At 43.9% G+C, this 13867-nt stretch overlaps 6 non-coding genes across 6 annotated transcripts; all 6 read left to right on the forward strand.

Annotated features, from left to right (window-relative positions):
* The first annotated feature begins 931 nt into the window (after positions 1 to 931).
* Positions 932 to 1005, forward strand: trnai-aau (transfer RNA isoleucine (anticodon AAU)). The gene has a single exon. It is a non-coding gene; the product is annotated as a tRNA-Ile (tRNA).
* Positions 1006 to 3213: 2208 nt separating this feature from the next.
* trnai-aau (transfer RNA isoleucine (anticodon AAU)) lies at positions 3214 to 3287 on the forward strand. The gene has a single exon. It is a non-coding gene; the product is annotated as a tRNA-Ile (tRNA).
* Positions 3288 to 5495: 2208 nt separating this feature from the next.
* Positions 5496 to 5569, forward strand: trnai-aau (transfer RNA isoleucine (anticodon AAU)). The gene has a single exon. It is a non-coding gene; the product is annotated as a tRNA-Ile (tRNA).
* A 2208-nt stretch (positions 5570 to 7777) lies between these two features.
* trnai-aau (transfer RNA isoleucine (anticodon AAU)) lies at positions 7778 to 7851 on the forward strand. The gene has a single exon. It is a non-coding gene; the product is annotated as a tRNA-Ile (tRNA).
* A 2208-nt stretch (positions 7852 to 10059) lies between these two features.
* Positions 10060 to 10133, forward strand: trnai-aau (transfer RNA isoleucine (anticodon AAU)). Its single transcript has one exon. It is a non-coding gene; the product is annotated as a tRNA-Ile (tRNA).
* Positions 10134 to 12341: 2208 nt separating this feature from the next.
* trnai-aau (transfer RNA isoleucine (anticodon AAU)) lies at positions 12342 to 12415 on the forward strand. The gene has a single exon. It is a non-coding gene; the product is annotated as a tRNA-Ile (tRNA).
* The last annotated feature ends 1452 nt before the right edge of the window (positions 12416 to 13867 follow it).

Consider the following 13867-nt stretch of genomic DNA (forward strand, 5'->3'; position numbering starts at 1 on the left):
GAGAAAAGAACGGGGTATTTTACTGACATTTTATGTTCTCAAACAGTTATAAACTCTACAGTATATTTCACTGTGTCTTCAAGACGGTGAGATCGAGCCTGTTGTGCAAGCTTTGTTTCTTTATGAACACTTCAGCAGAACATTAAATCAACATGTGGAACTAGAATTGCTGATTGACACTGTACGTTTGCCAACATTTAACTGCAGTGTGAAAACAATCACCATTATAATTAGGCTTCCATTACGTTCTTGCACGACATCACCCTCAGTAACCTAGTTGATCACAGCACAGATATCAGTTACTTCATTGCCAGTGCGAAATAATAGACATTTTGAACTTAGCAACGTGTACAAGACCACTGCCTGGATCGTGGGCAGTGATAACGGAACATGAGCATTAAGATTTTCGGTATCATTATACTTTACATTGACACAACCTGAGCTCTGAGATGTGTTTGGGACCCATTGCCCCGAAACGAGGATAGAGTGGGTGGGGCAATTCCTTCCGGGGTCAGGTTTTCTTTCAAAAAGGTGTGAGAAAACTTTGCTTCGTTCACTGTCAGACCGAAATAGTTCAGTTGGGAAGGCGTTTGACTGAAGATCCAAATGGTTCATGGCTCAATCCCGTGTTTCAGCAATTTTTGGTTATTTCGCGTTCCCTTCATTCTAAGGGTAGTGGCTGATTTTATATCGGGACAGTGGGCTGTACAGCGGTTGCGTGATAATAATTTTCAACATGAATTGTTTTTAGATTTAGCGCTCTTTTTCTGTTACGTTCTATTTACACTCTGCGCAGTGTTGTAGATGAACAGTGAACAATGTTTAAGCGATGTGAAGTGTTCAATGTTTACGCAGTAAATCTGTCATCCAGTGTGAGTTTGAAACACAATCCCCGCAGACTGAGCTTTCACGCAACGTTAACACAATTTGCGGCCGGTTAGCTCAGTTGGTTAGAGCGTGGTGTTAATAACGCCAAGGTCGCGGGTTCGATCCCAGTACGGGCCATTCCAGTGTTTTTCATAATTTTTATTCGGTTTTTAGTCACGTTGAAAATCAAATCTTTATAATGAAACAAATCCACACAGAATCCCAAGGTTTGGGAATTATTTGGAATAACAGTCATTGCTTCTTTGCCGACGGGGTGGAGAGGCACATCTTTCTGTTTATTTCTGTTTCTTGGTTTGCTGATAAAGGATGAACCGGAGGCCTGTTCCCGTAAATGCTCAAAAGTCGGAACAGACAGACAGAACGGTTCTGTCGCCTGGAGATGGGCAAAAGACAGCAGTTCAGGACAAAAACACTAAATGAAATGTTCACCCGGCACCGAGAGTGAAAAATCCCGAGAAAAGGACAGAATGAAATAGATTTCAGTGGATGCCTACCCGCACGTGATGCTGTGGATGCGCGGACATATCTTCGGTGTTCTCCACAAAAAATGCCATTTGCAACGAACAGTTTTACCTGGCGCGAATGTGGTGAGAATTTGGAAGGAGCAAGCAGGAAAGACTGTGTTGGTCTGCTTGTTGGCAAGAAAATGTGTAGCATCTTCACTGGTGGTCTCGTGGATAGGTTTCGGCGCTTTCACCGCTGCGGCCCGGGTTCGATTCCCGGTCAGGGAACATTGTATTTCCGGACGTTCAAATTACTAGGCTGTTCCTGAACAAATTTACAGCTCACTGCACTCTTGCTGCCCCAACCATCAGCAGCGCATCATTCGTTGTAGTGATACAGCACACACTTCTGTGCCTTCCGTTTCAAAGTCAGCAGTAAATGAGGAGATCTCGCTCAACAAGTGCTGATTGACACCGTAAATGTTGCCAATCATGGCTAACTTTAGCCTTCTGTGAACATTTTTGCGGCACATCACTCTAGCATACCATCTGTCAATGCATTGCCAGTGTGGAAATATTCAGCATTTTAAACTTAGCAACGTCTGCAAGACTGGAATCAGTGAATGCCTGGGCCATGGCCACTGATAACTTATCCCGAGCATTCATTTTGCCAGGGCCCCTCCTACATTGAACATTAGCTCACTGTGTGTCTATGTTTAGCGTTCACAGGCAATTTACAAGCTCTGAATTTCCCAGCAGTGAATTCATGTAGTGATTGATCTAACCGACATTCAACATCAGTATTATTAAGTCTCTCCTTGAATCGCGACACTTATCTCTCTTCAGCATAGCACTGCTATGGACTGAACCTGTTAGAATTTCACGTTGCCTCGGGGTTAGTGCGGCTATGTGGGACTTCGGCCGGTCTCCCTTTCACAGCCCATCAGTGTCGAGAAAAGAACGGGGTATTTTACTGACATTTTATGTTCTCAAACAGTTATAAACTCTACAGTATATTTCACTGTGTCTTCAAGACGGTGAGATCGAGCCTGTTGTGCAAGCTTTGTTTCTTTATGAACACTTCAGCAGAACATTAAATCAACATGTTGAACTAGAATTGCTGATTGACACTGTACGTTTGCCAACATTTAACTGCAGTGTGAAAACAATCACCATTATAATTAGGCTTCCATTACGTTCTTGCACGACATCACCCGAAGTAACCTAGTTGATCACAGCACAGATATCAGTTAATTCATTGCCAGTGCGAAATAATAGACATTTTGAACTTAGCAACGTGTACAAGACCACTGCCTGGATCGTGGGCACTGATAACGGAACATGAGCATTAAGATTTTCGGTATCATTATACTTTACATTGACACAACCTGAGCTCTGAGATGTGTTTGGGACCCATTGCCCCGAAACGAGGACAGAGTGGGTGGGGCAATTCCTTCCGGGGTCAGGTTTTCTTTCAAAAAGGTGTGAGAAAACTTTGCTTCGTTCACTTTCAGACCGAAATAGTTCAGTTGGGAAGGCGTTTGACTGAAGATCCAAATGGTTCATGGCTCAATCCCGTGTTTCAGCAATTTTTGGTTATTTCGCGTTCCCTTCATTCTAAGGGTAGTGGCTGATTTTATATCGGGACAGTGGGCTGTACAGCGGTTGCGTGATAATAATTTTCAACATGAATTGTTTTTAGATTTAGCGCTCTTTTTCTGTTACGTTCTATTTACACTCTGCGCAGTGTTGTAGATGAACAGTGAACAATGTTTAAGCGATGTGAAGTGTTCAATGTTTACGCAGTAAATCTGTCATCCAGTGTGAGTTTGAAACACAATCCCCGCAGACTGAGCTTTCACGCAACGTTAACACAATTTGCGGCCGGTTAGCTCAGTTGGTTAGAGCGTGGTGTTAATAACGCCAAGGTCGCGGGTTCGATCCCAGTACGGGCCATTCCAGTGTTTTTCATAATTTTTATTCGGTTTTTAGTCACGTTGAAAATCAAATCTTTATAATGAAACAAATCCACACAGAATCCCAAGGTTTGGGAATTATTTGGAATAACAGTCATTGCTTCTTTGCCGACGGGGTGGAGAGGCACATCTTTCTGTTTATTTCTGTTTCTTGGTTTGCTGATAAAGGATGAACCGGAGGCCTGTTCCCGTAAATGCTCAAAAGTCGGAACAGACAGACAGAACGGTTCTGTCGCCTGGAGATGGGCAAAAGACAGCAGTTCAGGACAAAAACACTAAATGAAATGTTCACCCGGCACCGAGAGTGAAAAATCCCGAGAAAAGGACAGAATGAAATAGATTTCAGTGGATGCCTACCCGCACGTGATGCTGTGGATGCGCGGACATATCTTCGGTGTTCTCCACAAAAAATGCCATTTGCAACGAACAGTTTTACCTGGCGCGAATGTGGTGAGAATTTGGAAGGAGCAAGCAGGAAAGACTGTGTTGGTCTGCTTGTTGGCAAGCAAATGTGTAGCATCTTCACTGGTGGTCTCGTGGATAGGTTTCGGCGCTTTCACCGCTGCGGCCCGGGTTCGATTCCCGGTCAGGGAACATTGTATTTCCGGACGTTCAAATTGCTAGGCTGTTCCTGAACAAATTTACAGCTCACTGCACTCTTGCTGCCCCAACCATCAGCAGCGCATCATTCGTTGTAGTGATACAGCACACACTTCTGTGCCTTCCGTTTCAAAGTCAGCAGTAAATGAGGAGATCTCGCTCAACAAGTGCTGATTGACACCGTAAATGTTGCCAATCATGGCTAACTTTAGCCTTCTGTGAACATTTTTGCGGCACATCACTCTAGCTTACCATCTGTCAATGCATTGCCAGTGTGGAAATATTCAGCATTTTAAACTTAGCAACGTGTGCAAGACTGGAATCAGTGAATGCCTGGGCCATGGCCACTGATAACTTATCCCGAGCATTCATTTTGCCAGGGCCCCTCCTATATTGAACATTAGCTCACTGTGTGTCTATGTTTAGCGTTCACAGGCAATTTACAAGCTCTGAATTTCCCAGCAGTGAATTCATGTAGTGATTGATCTAACCGACATTCAACATCAGTATTATTAAGTCTCTCCTTGAATCGCGACACTTATCTCTCTTCAGCATAGCACTGCTATGGACTGAACCTGTTAGAATTTCACGTTGCCTCGGGGTTAGTGCGGCTATGTGGGACTTCGGCCGGTCTCCCTTTCACAGCCCATCAGTGTCGAGAAAAGAACGGGGTATTTTACTGACATTTTATGTTCTCAAACAGTTATAAACTCTACAGTATATTTCACTGTGTCTTCAAGACGGTGAGATCGAGCCTGTTGTGCAAGCTTTGTTTCTTTATGAACACTTCAGCAGAACATTAAATCAACATGTGGAACTAGAATTGCTGATTGACACTGTACGTTTGCCAACATTTAACTGCAGTGTGAAAACAATCACCATTATAATTAGGCTTCCATTACGTTCTTGCACGACATCACCCTAAGTAACCTAGTTGATCACAGCACAGATATCAGTTAATTCATTGCCAGTGCGAAATAATAGACATTTTGAACTTAGCAACGTGTACAAGACCACTGCCTGGATCGTGGGCACTGATAACGGAACATGAGCATTAAGATTTTCGGTATCATTATACTTTACATTGACACAACCTGAGCTCTGAGATGTGTTTGGGACCCATTGCCCCGAAACGAGGACAGAGTGGGTGGGGCAATTCCTTCCGGGGTCAGGTTTTCTTTCAAAAAGGTGTGAGAAAACTTTGCTTCGTTCACTGTCAGACCGAAATAGTTCAGTTGGGAAGGCGTTTGACTGAAGGTCCAAATGGTTCATGGCTCAATCCCGTGTTTCAGCAATTTTTGGTTATTTCGCGTTCCCTTCATTCTAAGGGTAGTGGCTGATTTTATATCGGGACAGTGGGCTGCACAGCGGTTGCGTGATAATAATTTTCAACATGAATTGTTTTTAGATTTAGCGCTCTTTTTCTGTTACGTTCTATGTACACTCTGCGCAGTGTTGTAGATGAACAGTGAACAATGTTTAAGCTATGTGAAGTGTTCAATGTTTACGCAGTAAATCTGTCATCCAGTGTGAGTTTGAAACACAATCCCCGCAGACTGAGCTTTCACGCAACGTTAGCACAATTTGCGGCCGGTTAGCTCAGTTGGTTAGAGCGTGGTGTTAATAACGCCAAGGTCGCGGGTTCGATCCCAGTACGGGCCATTCCAGTGTTTTTCATAATTTTTATTCGGTTTTTAGTCACGTTGAAAATCAAATCTTTATAATGAAACAAATCCACACAGAATCCCAAGGTTTGGGAATTATTTGGAATAACAGTCATTGCTTCTTTGCCGACGGGGTGGAGAGGCACATCTTTCTGTTTATTTCTGTTTCTTGGTTTGCTGATAAAGGATGAACCGGAGGCCTGTTCCCGTAAATGCTCAAACGTCGGAACAGACAGACAGAACGGTTCTGTCGCCTGGAGATGGGCAAAAGACAGCAGTTCAGGACAAAAACACTAAATGAAATGTTCACCCGGCACCGAGAGTGAAAAATCCCGAGAAAAGGACAGAATGAAATAGATTTCAGTGGATGCCTACCCGCACGTGATGCTGTGGATGCGCGGACATATCTTTGGTGTTCTCCACAAAAAATGCCATTTGCAACGAACAGTTTTACCTGGCGCGAATGTGGTGAGAATTTGGAAGGAGCAAGCAGGAAAGACTGTGTTGGTCTGCTTGTTGGCAAGCAAATGTGTAGCATCTTCACTGGTGGTCTCGTGGATAGGTTTCGGCGCTTTCACCGCTGCGGCCCGGGTTCGATTCCCGGTCAGGGAACATTGTATTTCCGGACGTTCAAATTGCTAGGCTGTTCCTGAACAAATTTACAGCTCACTGCACTCTTGCTGCCCCAACCATCAGCAGCGCATCATTCGTTGTAGTGATACAGCACACACTTCTGTGCCTTCCGTTTCAAAGTCAGCAGTAAATGAGGAGATCTCGCTCAACAAGTGCTGATTGACACCGTAAATGTTGCCAATCATGGCTAACTTTAGCCTTCTGTGAACATTTTTGCGGCACATCACTCTAGTTTACCATCTGTCAATGCATTGCCAGTGTGGAAATATTCAGCATTTTAAACTTAGCAACGTCTGCAAGACTGGAATCAGTGAATGCCTGGGCCATGGCCACTGATAACTTATCCCGAGCATTCATTTTGCCAGGGCCCCTCCTACATTGAACATTAGCTCACTGTGTGTCTATGTTTAGCGTTCACAGGCAATTTACAAGCTCTGAATTTCCCAGCAGTGAATTCATGTAGTGATTGATCTAACCGACATTCAACATCAGTATTATTAAGTCTCTCCTTGAATCGCGACACTTATCTCTCTTCAGCATAGCACTGCTATGGACTGAACCTGTTAGAATTTCACGTTGCCTCGGGGTTAGTGCGGCTATGTGGGACTTCGGCCGGTCTCCCTTTCACAGCCCATCAGTGTCGAGAAAAGAACGGGGTATTTTACTGACATTTTATGTTCTCAAACAGTTATAAACTCTACAGTATATTTCACTGTGTCTTCAAGACGGTGAGATCGAGCCTGTTGTGCAAGCTTTGTTTCTTTTTGAACACTTCAGCAGAACATTAAATCAACATGTTGAACTAGAATTGCTGATTGACACTGTACGTTTGCCAACATTTAACTGCAGTGTGAAAACAATCACCATTATAATTAGGCTTCCATTACGTTCTTGCACGACATCACCCGAAGTAACCTAGTTGATCACAGCACAGATATCAGTTAATTCATTGCCAGTGCGAAATAATAGACATTTTGAACTTAGCAACGTGTACAAGACCACTGCCTGGATCGTGGGCACTGATAACGGAACATGAGCATTAAGATTTTCGGTATCATTATACTTTACATTGACACAACCTGAGCTCTGAGATGTGTTTGGGACCCATTGCCCCGAAACGAGGACAGAGTGGGTGGGGCAATTCCTTCCGGGGTCAGGTTTTCTTTCAAAAAGGTGTGAGAAAACTTTGCTTCGTTCACTTTCAGACCGAAATAGTTCAGTTGGGAAGGCGTTTGACTGAAGATCCAAATGGTTCATGGCTCAATCCCGTGTTTCAGCAATTTTTGGTTATTTCGCGTTCCCTTCATTCTAAGGGTAGTGGCTGATTTTATATCGGGACAGTGGGCTGTACAGCGGTTGCGTGATAATAATTTTCAACATGAATTGTTTTTAGATTTAGCGCTCTTTTTCTGTTACGTTCTATTTACACTCTGCGCAGTGTTGTAGATGAACAGTGAACAATGTTTAAGCGATGTGAAGTTTTCAATGTTTACGCAGTAAATCTGTCATCCAGTTTGAGTTTGAAACACAATCCCCGCAGACTGAGCTTTCACGCAACGTTAACGCAATTTGCGGCCGGTTAGCTCAGTTGGTTAGAGCTTGGTGCAAATAACGCCAAGGTCGCGGGTTCGATCCCAGTACGGGCCATTCCAGTGTTTTTCATAATTTTTATTCGGTTTTTAGTCACGTTGAAAATCAAATCTTTATAATGAAACAAATCCACACAGAATCCCAAGGTTTGGGAATTATTTGGAATAACAGTCATTGCTTCTTTGCCGACGGGGTGGAGAGGCACATCTTTCTGTTTATTTCTGTTTCTTGGTTTGCTGATAAAGGATGAACCGGAGGCCTGTTCCCGTAAATGCTCAAAAGTCGGAACAGACAGACAGAACGGTTCTGTCGCCTGGAGATGGGCAAAAGACAGCAGTTCATGACAAAAACACTAAATGAAATGTTCACCCGGCACCGAGAGTGAAAAATCCCGAGAAAAGGACAGAATGAAATAGATTTCAGTGGATGCCTACCCGCACGTGATGCTGTGGATGCGCGGACATATCTTTGGTGTTCTCCACAAAAAATGCCATTTGCAACGAACAGTTTTACCTGGCGCGAATGTGGTGAGAATTTGGAAGGAGCAAGCAGGAAAGACTGTGTTGGTCTGCTTGTTGGCAAGCAAATGTGTAGCCGCTTCACTGGTGGTCTAGTGGATAGGTTTTGGCGCTTTCACCGCTGCGGCCCGGGTTCGATTCCCGGTCAGGGAACATTGTATTTCCGGACGTTCAAATTGCTAGGCTGTTCCTGAACAAATTTACAGCTCCCTGCACTCTTGCTGCCCCAACCATCAGCAGCGCATCATTCGTTGTAGTGATACAGCACACACTTCTGTGCCTTCCGTTTCAAAGTCAGCAGTAAATGAGGAGATCTCGCTCAACAAGTGCTGATTGACACCGTAAATGTTGCCAATCATGGCTAACTTGAGCCTTCTGTGAACATTTTTGCGGCACATCACTCTAGCTTACCATCTGTCAATGCATTGCCAGTGTGGAAATATTCAGCATTTTAAACTTAGCAACGTCTGCAAGACTGGAATCAGTGAATGCCTGGGCCATGGCCACTGATAACTTATCCCGAGCATTCATTTTGCCAGGGCCCCTCCTATATTGAACATTAGCTCACTGTGTGTCTATGTTTAGCGTTCACAGGCAATTTACAAGCTCTGAATTTCCCAGCAGTGAATTCATGTAGTGATTGATCTAACCGACATTCAACATCAGTATTATTAAGTCTCTCCTTGATTCGCGACACTTATCTCTCTTCAGCATAGCACTGCTATGGACTGAACCTGTTAGAATTTCACGTTGCCTCGGGGTTAGTGCGGCTATGTGGGACTTCGGCCGGTCTCCCTTTCACAGCCCATCAGTGTCGAGAAAAGAACGGGGTATTTTACTGACATTTTATGTTCTCAAACAGTTATAAACTCTACAGTATATTTCACTGTTTCTTCAAGACGGTGAGATCGATCCTGTTGTGCAAGCTTTGTTTCTTTATGAACACTTCAGCAGAACATTAAATCAACATGTGGAACTAGAATTGCTGATTGACACTGTACGTTTGCCAACATTTAACTGTAGTGTGAAAACAATCACCATTATAATTAGGCTTCCATTACGTTCTTGCACGACATCACCCTAAGTAACCTAGTTGATCACAGCACAGATATCAGTTAATTCATTGCCAGTGCGAAATAATAGACATTTTGAACTTAGCAACGTGTACAAGACCACTGCCTGGATCGTGGGCACTGATAACGGAACATGAGCATTAAGATTTTCGGTATCATTATACTTTACATTGACACAAACTGAGCTCTGAGATGTGTTTGGGACCCATTGCCCCGAAACGAGGACAGAGTGGGTGGGGCAATTCCTTCCGGGGTCAGGTTTCCTTTCAAAAAGGTGTGAGAAAACTTTGCTTCGTTCACTGTCAGACCGAAATAGTTCAGTTGGGAAGGCGTTTGACTGAAGATCCAAATGGTTCATGGCTCAATCCCGTGTTTCAGCAATTTTTCGTTATTTCGCGTTCCCTTCATTCTAAGGGTAGTGGCTGATTTTATATCGGGACAGTGGGCTGCACAGCGGTTGCGTGATAATAATTTTCAACATGAATTGTTTTTAGATTTAGCGCTCTTTTTCTGTTACGTTCTATTTACACTCTGCGCAGTGTTGTAGATGAACAGTGAACAATGTTTAAGCGATGTGAAGTGTTCAATGTTTACGCAGTAAATCTGTCATCCAGTTTGAGTTTGAAACACAATCCCCGCAGACTGAGCTTTCACGCAACGTTAACACAATTTGCGGCCGGTTAGCTCAGTTGGTTAGAGCGTGGTGTTAATAACGCCAAGGTCGCGGGTTCGATCCCAGTACGGACCATTCCAGTGTTTTTCATAATTTTTATTCGGTTTTTAGTCACGTTGAAAATCAAATCTTTATAATGAAACAAATCCACACAGAATCCCAAGGTTTGGGAATTATTTGGAATAACAGTCATTGCTTCTTTGCCGACGGGGTGGAGAGGCACATCTTTCTGTTTATTTCTGTTTCTTGGTTTGCTGATAAAGGATGAACCGGAGGCCTGTTCCCGTAAATGCTCAAAAGTCGGAACAGACAGACAGAACGGTTCTGTCGCCTGGAGATGGGCAAAAGACAGCAGTTCAGGACAAAAACACTAAATGAAATGTTCACCCGGCACCGAGAGTGAAAAATCCCGAGAAAAGGACAGAATGAAATAGATTTCAGTGGATGCCTACCCGCACGTGATGCTGTGGATGCGCGGACATATCTTTGGTGTTCTCCACAAAAAATGCCATTTGCAACGAACAGTTTTACCTGGCGCGAATGTGGTGAGAATTTGAAAGGAGCAAGCAGGACAGACTGTGTTGGTCTGCTTGTTGGCAAGCAAATGTGTAGCATCTTCACTGGTGGTCTCGTGGATAGGTTTCGGCGCTTTCACCGCTGCGGCCCGGGTTCGATTCCCGGTCAGGGAACATTGTATTTCCGGATGTTCAAATTGCTAGGCTGTTCCTGAACAAATTTACATCTCACTGCACTCTTGCTGCCCCAACCATCAGCAGCGCATCATTCGTTGTAGTGATACAGCACACACTTCTGTGCCTTCCGTTTCAAAGTCAGCAGTAAATGAGGAGATCTCGCTCAACAAGTGCTGATTGACACCGTAAATGTTGCCAATCATGGCTAACTTTAGCCTTCCGTGAACATTTTTGCGGCACATCACTCGAGCTTACCATCTGTCAATGCATTGCCAGTGTGGAAATATTCAGCATTTTTAACTTAGCAACGTCTGCAAGACTGGAATCAGTGAATGCCTCGGCCATGGCCACTGATAACTTATCCCGAGCATTCATTTTGCCAGGGCCCCTCCTATATTGAACATTAGCTCACTGTGTGTCTATGTTTAGCGTTCACAGGCAATTTACAAGCTCTGAATTTCCCAGCAGTGAATTCATGTAGTGATTGATCTAACCGACATTCAACATCAGTATTATTAAGTCTCTCCTTGATTCGCGACACTTATCTCTCTTCAGCATAGCACTGCTATGGACTGAACCTGTTAGAATTTCACGTTGCCTCGGGGTTAGTGCGGCTATGTGGGACTTCGGCCGGTCTCCCTTTCACAGCCCATCAGTGTCGAGAAAAGAACGGGGTATTTTACTGACATTTTATGTTCTCAAACAGTTATAAACTCTACAGTATATTTCACTGTGTCTTCAAGACGGTGAGATCGAGCCTGTTGTGCAAGCTTTGTTTCTTTATGAACACTTCAGCAGAACATTAAATCAACATGTGGAACTAGAATTGCTGATTGACACTGTACGTTTGCCAACATTTAACTGCAGTGTGAAAACAATCACCATTATAATTAGGCTTCCATTACGTTCTTGCACGACATCATCCTAAGTAACCTAGTTGATCACAGCAGAGATATCAGTTAATTCATTGCCAGTGCGAAATAATAGACATTTTGAACTTAGCAACGTGTACAAGACCACTGCCTGGATCGTGAGCAGTGATAACGGAACATGAGCATTAAGATTTTCGGTATCATTATACTTTACATTGACACAACCTGAGCTCTGAGATGTGTTTGGGACCCATTGCCCCGAAACGAGGACAGAGTGGGTGGGGCAATTCCTTCCGGGGTCAGGTTTTCTTTCAAAAAGGTGTGAGAAAACTTTGCTTCGTTCACTTTCAGAACGAAATAGTTCAGTTGGGAAGGCGTTTGACTGAAGATCCAAATGGTTCATGGCTCAATCCCGTGTTTCAGCAATTTTTGGTTATTTCGCGTTCACTTCATTCTAAGGGTAGTGGCTGATTTTATATCGGGACAGTGGGCTGTACAGCGGTTGCGTGATAATAATTTTCAACATGAATTGTTTTTAGATTTAGCGCTCTTTTTCTGTTACGTTCTATTTACACTCTGCGCAGTGTTGTAGATGAACAGTGAACAATGTTTAAGCGATGTGAAGTGTTCAATGTTTACGCAGTAAATCTGTCATCCAGTTTGAGTTTGAAACACAATCCCCGCAGACTGAGCTTTCACGCAACGTTAACGCAAATTGCGGCCGGTTAGCTCAGTTGGTTAGAGCGTGGTGCTAATAACGCCAAGGTCGCGGGTTCGATCCCAGTACGGGCCATTCCAGTGTTTTTCATAATTTTTATTCGGTTTTTAGTCACGTTGAAAATCAAATCTTTATAATGAAACAAATCCACACAGAATCCCAAGGTTTGGGAATTATTTGGAATAACAGTCATTGCTTCTTTGCCGACGGGGTGGAGAGGCACATCTTTGTGTTTATTTCTGTTTCTTGGTTTGCTGATAAAGGATGAACCGGAGGCCTGTTCCCGTAAATGCTCAAAAGTCGGAACAGACAGACAGAACGGTTCTGTCGCCTGGAGATGGGCAAAAGACAGCAGTGCAGGACAAAAACACTAAATGAAATGTTCACCCGGCACCGAGAGTGAAAAATCCCGAGAAAAGGACAGAATGAAATAGATTTCAGTGGATGCCTACCCGCACGTGATGCTGTGGATGCGCGGACATATCTTTGGTGTTCTCCACAAAAAATGCCATTTGCAACGAACAGTTTTACCTGGCGCGAATGTGGTGAGAATTTGGAAGGAGCAAGCAGGAAAGACTGTGTTGGTCTGCTTGTTGGCAAGCAAATGTGTAGCCGCTTCACTGGTGGTCTAGTGGATAGGTTTTGGCGCTTTCACCGCTGCGGCCCGGGTTCGATTCCCGGTCAGGGAACATTGTATTTCCGGACGTTCAAATTGCTAGGCTGTTCCTGAACAAATTTACAGCTCACTGCACTCTTGCTGCCCCAACCATCAGCAGCGCATCATTCGTTGTAGTGATACAGCACACACTTCTGTGCCTTCCGTTTCAAAGTCAGCAGTAAATGAGGAGATCTCGCTCAACAAGTGCTGATTGACACCGTAAATGTTGCCAATCATGGCTAACTTTAGCCTTCCGTGAACATTTTTGCGGCACATCACTCTAGCTTACCATCTGTCAATGCATTGCCAGTGTGGAAATATTCAGCATTTTAAACTTAGCAACGTCTGCAAGACTGGAATCAGTGAATGCCTAGGCCATGGCCACTGATAACTTATCCCGAGCATTCATTTTGCCAGGGCCCCTACTATATTGAACATTAGCTCACTGTGTGTCTATGTTTAGCGTTCACAGGCAATTTACAAGCTCTGAATTTCCCAGCAGTGAATTCATGTAGTGATTGATCTAACCGACATTCAACATCAGTATTATTAAGTCTCTCCTTGAATCGCGACACTTATCTCTCTTCAGCATAGCACTGCTATGGACTGAACCTGTTAGAATTTCACGTTGCCTCGGGGTTAGTGCGGCTATGTGGGACTTCGGCCGGTCTCCCTTTCACAGCCCATCAGTGTCGAGAAAAGAACGGGGTATTTTACTGACATTTTATGTTCTCAAACAGTTATAAACTCTACAGTATATTTCACTGTGTCTTCAAGACGGTGAGATCGAGCCTGTTGTGCAAGCTTTGTTTCTTTATGAACACTTCAGCAGAACATTAAATCAACATGTGGAACTAGAATTGCTGATT

This window comes from Pristiophorus japonicus, chromosome 33, assembly GCF_044704955.1.
Source record: "Pristiophorus japonicus isolate sPriJap1 chromosome 33, sPriJap1.hap1, whole genome shotgun sequence".
Taxonomy (NCBI): domain Eukaryota; kingdom Metazoa; phylum Chordata; class Chondrichthyes; family Pristiophoridae; genus Pristiophorus; species Pristiophorus japonicus.